The sequence below is a fragment of the Ochotona princeps genome, chromosome 4 (assembly GCF_030435755.1).
Source record: "Ochotona princeps isolate mOchPri1 chromosome 4, mOchPri1.hap1, whole genome shotgun sequence".
Classification (NCBI taxonomy): domain Eukaryota; kingdom Metazoa; phylum Chordata; class Mammalia; order Lagomorpha; family Ochotonidae; genus Ochotona; species Ochotona princeps.
The window spans coordinates 34,525,251-34,532,241 of record NC_080835.1 but is presented as its reverse complement, the minus strand read 5'-3'; the positions used below and the strand labels follow the sequence as shown (position 1 = coordinate 34,532,241).

The window sequence follows — 6,991 nt, the reverse complement described above, 5'->3', positions numbered from 1 at the left end:
TGTCTATATTCATCGTATATCTCTGTGTACTAAAATATTTGTATAAATTCATAACTTCTAAATATAACCTACTAACTTGTATTATTCTCACATATACATATATATGTTTAAATGTATATTTGTATTTTCCACATAGACTTTTTCCAATAGCTCTTTTATTGATTTTTTAACTTAGCATTGTGCTTTACAAATCTGTGAATCACTAAATGATCTTCACTAACATTATTTTAACTTCTGAATGTTATCTTCTTATATGAAGTATATATTTCAATATATGCTATATATAATGTGTATAAGAAATGAATATTTATACTGGTCTTTGTAATGAAGAGGGTTATGTGTTTGAAATTTTTTTGTATTCATATTGCATATGTCCTAGTTTATCTCTTTAAAAAAAAGGCTTTTGTCATTTGTTTTCTTTCCAGAAATGTACAAAATGTCCTAAATCAGCTCAGCAGTAAAATCTGTGTGCACTCTAAAATAAGTGAAGGAAAAAAACCCACAAATTTAGGAGGTCACTGAATCAAGCAGTCAGTATATTCATTTCAGTTTCTTGACAGTTTAAATTCTTAATAGTCACTTAATTTCTCCATGATATTTTAAATTAAATTATAATTAAGGCATATTAATATTGAATAATGACTATTTTTTATGTGCATGTTGTCTGTAATACATTGATTAACTACTATAAAAATTATTTTTTTTAGATTTTTGCTACTAGCTCATTCTGCAAACATTATAAAATACTTTATAAATAGATATAGAGCCTAGAAGTGGAAGAATAATTACCAATATATACATAATTTGGCTTATTAGCTCATATTAGCTCCCACTCATGTTTCATATGAAATTATATATCACATTCAGTAGTCTCTATCTTTAATAAATTTATTTTTTAAATTACATAAAAAGACATTTTTTCTTAGTGGATAAAAATGATTTAGAAGTAAGCACATGTGCAGACACATATGTTGAATTTTTAATGAAATCTGTGAATAAATAAGCTAATTTTGCTAAAAGAAAAGCGCTTGTTGCTTATGAAACTACATTCACTCAAAGATAGAGGAATGTTGTGTGCATCAACTGTTTTATGATAATTTCTTGCAAAGTTTACATACTACAAGCACTAAAAATTGTATGTGTGTATGAAAACAGCATTTTCTTACAAGTAACTTGTAAAGCACAACTTTGCTTACTAGGAATGAAATAGTACTGATAAGAATCCTGCTATAATGAGTTGATAGGCTATGAAATGGTTTGAAATTTATAAGGTAAAGGGTGGAGGCCTGGTAGGTCTGGATTTATTATTAGAATAAAGGAATTTAAGGGAAAGATATGAAACGATTCAGTATTGATTTAACCTAACAGAGTGCTTTTCAAACCTGAGGACGTTTGAAAAGGTTCATCCAAAGTGAAATTAATATAAAAATGTATTTTGACGAGAAAGATTGAAATTCATGTCTATCAATGGATCTTCCAAATGTTTATGAAAATGCATATTATGAAAAAGCTGCATCCAGACCATGAAATGTCTTAAACAAGAATTCACGTTTTAAATTCTGTTTTATGTTAACTTTTCAAAATATTCTTGTATCTAGCCACATTGTGTTAACTTACAAGTTTTACTTTGCTTATCACTGAATATTTTTTCAGGGCAAATCACTTAATATTCCTGATTGTGACACAATGAGACTGAAATATAACTAGGACCTACAAATGATAAAAAGTTAGTCTAATAACTCACACCATGTAATTGATTACTTTTCATTAACCATTTAAATAATTTACTAACAGTGAGAACTTATTGTAGTTTAGGTTGCTATTTCTTCAGAAATGTTTATTTAGGCACAACATCATTGTATCTTTGAAAAGATGTAAATTTTTGTTGAGCCACTATAATGGTCTCATCTCCCCCAAGTTGATATGTATTATTGAATGTTTTCTAGCTATCTTTCTTTGCTTGACAGGAATCTACTGATGACATTTTTTTTTTTACTTTGATTGTATGTATACATTGAAATTTTCAGTTTTCAATGTCCCATGGATTTGACAGATGACATTGTGAAGAACCTATGATTAAAATACATATTTCTTCATCTTTACCTTAGGTAGAATAGTGTATCTTTTGATAAGAACAGATACTACACTTGATCTTAGCCAAAAGGCCGAGAAGCGATAATAGTGTATCTTTTGAAGAAGAATTTTAACTGATTTACGAATGATAAAATTCAGCCTTTAGGTTTAGACCTATATATTTTAGTTTCTGGTTACATGTATTTATATCCAAAGTTTATTAGAGTCTAGTGAAAAAAATAAAAATATTAAGGAAATGTGGAAAGCAAACTATTTATAGTGCAATTTTATTATATTCCAGGATTTTGAATTGGCTGATTATAAGTTAATATAATATTTTAATTTGTATTTCCAACAGTTTTAATTCATTCTTTGCTAATTGCTATAACTATATGATTTGTACACACCTATGCACTAGTATATTACTTAGAATACCATATAACATGCCAGAAAAATAGTTATTATTATTCTACATTTTAGGATAATTTCCATTATTGAAGAAATTATTTGTTATATCAATAATAATAATAATAATAGCAAATCATGGTTTTATCTCTCAATGTGCATGATGTGTAAGACATACACTCATTTAGGTTATAAATTGCATTATTTGCCTAATTCAATAACATTATTAATGATATAAACTGATCAGATTTTATGATTCCAATGATCTTTCTTATTTTGAATGTTAGCTTAGAATCTTATGTGTTTTTGCACAAAAGCATCTTTTATTTTAGTTTCCTTCTAGTGATAATGTTTATTTTTTTATTTCTTATTTTATGATACAGTTCCATAGGCTTGGGATTTTTCTTACCCTCACCAAAACCTTCTCTACCACCATTGATTTCCTCTCTAGTATTACAATGGTAGTCCTTTATGAACAGTCATAAGTCCATCATTCTGCTACTGAAGTGGTAAAGACCTTGTATGCATGGACAATATCAGGGAGTCCAGCACCCTAGTGTCAGGGTCTTTTCAACAGTTTCACTGGGAGTTCATCTTTGGTCTGGATGTAGAGATGCATACTGCACTATGTCTCCACATCTGGCTAAGTCATTCTCCACTACACTTTTATTATACATCTCCTTAACACAGAGCTGAAAACACAATCATAAACATGAAGTTAAACAACATGCTATAGAATGATCAATGAAAACAAGAATATCAATGCCCATGAGATTCAACACAATTGGTGTTGAAAGAACATTTATGATAGCCAGTACTTACAAACAATCAAACTGTCTCATATGAATGATCTATTAATGAATTACAAGGACTTACTGAAAAAGACATAAATGAATAGGAAGTGTGAAAAGGTAAAATTCTCAACCAAGATAATTGGACTTGAAACAAACAACAAAAAAATCCTACTAATTGAAATAAGAAAGTGCCATTGCCTAAGAAGAGCAAACCAACTGTTCAGTCATATTAACAAAGAGCACCATGAGAGAAAAACTATTTAAATTAGAGATGAAAGTGAAAAGATTCCATTTTTCTTCTCTTTACATGGTCCATGATATTGTTGGCACAGGCGACAGTAGAGATTCTACTCTTCTTGTCTATGTATATTTGGAAGTTTCAATGGGTGTCTATTTTCATTCCTTAGTAGAGATGCATTCTGATTTTCTTTGATTCCTGGTACTCTGATATCCATTTCACCCTTGTTTAGGGGGTTACACATGTATATTTATTCACCTATTTTTGTATTTTTGATGGAAGTTGTCTTAAATTATAGTGAACATGTGATATCTATCCTTTTGGAATTGATTCATTTTATTTAGCATAATCTCTCAAGTTGGGCCCATTTGGATGCAAATAATAGAAGTTCATTCTTTTTAAAAGCTGAATATTATTCCATAGAGTAGATGTAATAGTATTCCATAGAGTAGACTGCTTCTTTATCTAGTCCCCTTTCAATGGGCATCTAGTTATCACCATGTTTTTGCAATTGTTGATTGTGCTGCAATGAAAATAGGGATGCCGGTTGCTTTCTTATGTGCATGTATTAGATTTTTTGGATAAACTCCTAGGAGTGTGTTTGCAAGGTCATAGGGCAGATGAATTTTCAGTAGCCTGAGTACTCTCCATACTGATCTCCACAGTGGCTGCACCAGCCTGCAATACCACCAGCAGTGGAGTAGGGTTCCTTTCTCCCCATATCCTTACCAGTTCCAATCCACAGGTGTTGACAGTTTTCTGTGTGTGGGCCATTCTTATTGGAGTTAAGTGGAACCTCAGTGTTGTTTTTATTTAAATTTCCCTTATTGCTAGGAAGCATGAGCTTTTTTTTCTTATGTCTGTTAGCCATTTGGATTGGTTCCTTTGAAAAGTGTCTGCAGGGCCCAGTACAGCAGCCTAGGGGTGAAAGTCCTCATCTTGCATGCAGCAGGATTCCATATGGGTGCCAGTTCTAATCCCTTAAATCTTGGCTGAAACTGTAAGTAGTGTGTGACTTTAAATAAGTAATTTCATCTGCTTGAGATTTAATTTCTTCAAATTCAAAAGATATAACTGTAGCCACCTATTAAGTATTATCATGAAAACTGAGTGGCATATTATTTGTGCTTCAGATTGTCTGATACCTGTTGGCACATGATTTGTAATAAAGAAATACTCACACATAAAGATGATACAGAAACACATACACTTGGGGCCTTTGGGTAGCATAGTAGGCTAGTCTTCTGCCTATGGCGCTAGTATCCCTTAGGGGCACTATTTAAAGCCCCAGCTGCTGTGCTTCCAATCTAGCTCTCTGCTGTGGCTTGGAAAAACAGCAAATGACATGAAGCCTTGGGCCATGTACCACCTTCAGATTAACCTAGCTATGGCTATTGCAGCCATTTAGGGGGTAAATTACCAGATGTAGACCTCTCTCCCTCTTTTTGTAAGTCTTTCAAGTAAAATGAGTAAAAGAAAAAGAGAGACAGAGAAGGAAAGAGAGAGAGAGAAAAATAGTCTTTGAAATGTTCATAGACAAAATAGAATTAAAAGCTTCATTTTATTTGGAAAGCAAAATGTGTAGCATTTTAAATATAATGCACATTTTGAGCCTAACATCATATTGTAGTGGCTAAAGTCCTCAAGTCCTCGCCTTGAATGTGCCGGGATACAATTATGGATTCCTGTTCTAATCCCAGCAACCCCACTTCCCAACCAGCTCCCTGCTTGTGGCCTGGGAAAGCAGTCCAAGATGGCCCACATGGGAGATCCAGAAGAGTCTCCTGGCTCCTGGCTTCGGATTGGCTCAGCTACAAGCCGATACAGCTGCTTGGGGAGTGAATCATTGGACGGAAGATCTTCCTCTCTGTCTCTCCTCCTCTCTGTATACCTGACTTTGCAATAAAAATAAAATAAATCTTTAAAAAAAAGAAATGCCAAGAATGGAGAAAGCAGGCTGGGTTTCTGATATTTACATCTAATATAATTAATTAAATACAATTTTACATCTAATGTAACTCAAGAAATAGCTAATACATAACATTGTGCAAATATTCTAATTATGATAACAGATACTCAACTGATTATATGAATGACAGAAAAGATTTAGAGTTATTTGACAATTATTTCTTGATTGGAAACTAAAATGGGGGACTTAACGACCACACATTAACACAAAGTTGTCTCTGTTAAATACAGGTATTTAACCAAGGACATTCCAAATTCTTTGAAGAGTGTCAGTTACATGATAGCATAAAATATCTACACAAACAAGTAAATTATAAATAATTGTATCACACAATTAAAGTTAAACAACCAGGAAATTTTTCCACAAGTTTTAATGTATACATTGTCAGCATGGAATAAAACCAAGGATATGGATCTCATTCCTTACTCTGGAATCCAATTTTTGTTTTGTGATTAGCAGCACAACATCCCAAATCATACACACGTAAGAATTGTTCTTTCGGCCTGGCGGCGTGGCCTAGCGGCTAAAGTCCTCGCCTTGAAAGCCCCGGGATCCCATATGGGCGCCGGTTCTAATCCCGGCAGCTCCACTTCCCATCCAGCTCCCTGCTTGTGGCCTGGGAAAGCAGTTGAGGACGGCCCAATGCATTGGGACCCTGCACCCGCGTGGGAGACCTGGAAGAGGTTCCTGGTTCCTGGCTTCGGATCGGTGCGCATAGGCCCGTTGCGGCTCACTTGGGGAGTGAATCATCGGGCGGAAGATCTTCCTCTCTGTCTCTCCTCCTCTCTGTATATCTGACTGTAATAATATGAAAAAAAAAAAAAAAAAAAAAGAATTGTTCTTTCTTTTTGTTCCATCCTGCTTGTTTGAACATGTAGACTGGGTACCTCTTTGCTCTGAGAAATGTTTAGGTAAAACTGGGTGTCTTGGAATTAGATTCATAGGTGTTTTGTATAATCAATTGTTCTGTTAACTGTTTCATAGTGATCTTCACTTCTTTGAACTCTTTTTTAATCCATTTTCTATGCTATTTAGTATAGCTTCTCCTACACACTTTTGACTATTTGCATGGAGTATGTATTTCTATCTCTCCACTTTCATTAGGTGTATGAATGAGGCGTTTTTCTTTTAGACAGAATATAGATGGAAGTTAATTTTGTTTTTCATTTTGTTTATTATTAGCCCATTCAGCCGGTCTGTATACTTAAATTTGTAAAATTTGGCTAATGGAAACAAACTTCATACATTTCAGAAATGCAAAACCGAGAGCATAGTGACACCTGTTTTTTGTCCATTTGCATTAAAGATTATTATTGATAAGTAATTATTTGGTACCAATATTCTTCCCACAAATACTCCTTTTGCTTGTCTGTTTTCTAGAAGTTTTTTTTCTGCTGTGGCAGATGTGATATGATCAATGTGTCAGGTGAGATATCTTAACTTCAGCTAGCTCTGTACCCATCTCCACTAGCCTGCGTGTGTATTGATTAGCCAGACATTCTGCTTTTATTT

The 6,991-nt window shown here is 33.4% G+C and overlaps 1 pseudogene; it reads right to left on the bottom strand.

Moving 5' to 3' along the window:
* Nucleotides 1–2,023: 2,023 nt before the first annotated feature.
* Nucleotides 2,024–2,177, bottom strand: LOC131480267 (U2 spliceosomal RNA; annotated as a pseudogene).
* Between the last annotated feature and the right edge of the window lie 4,814 nt (nt 2,178–6,991).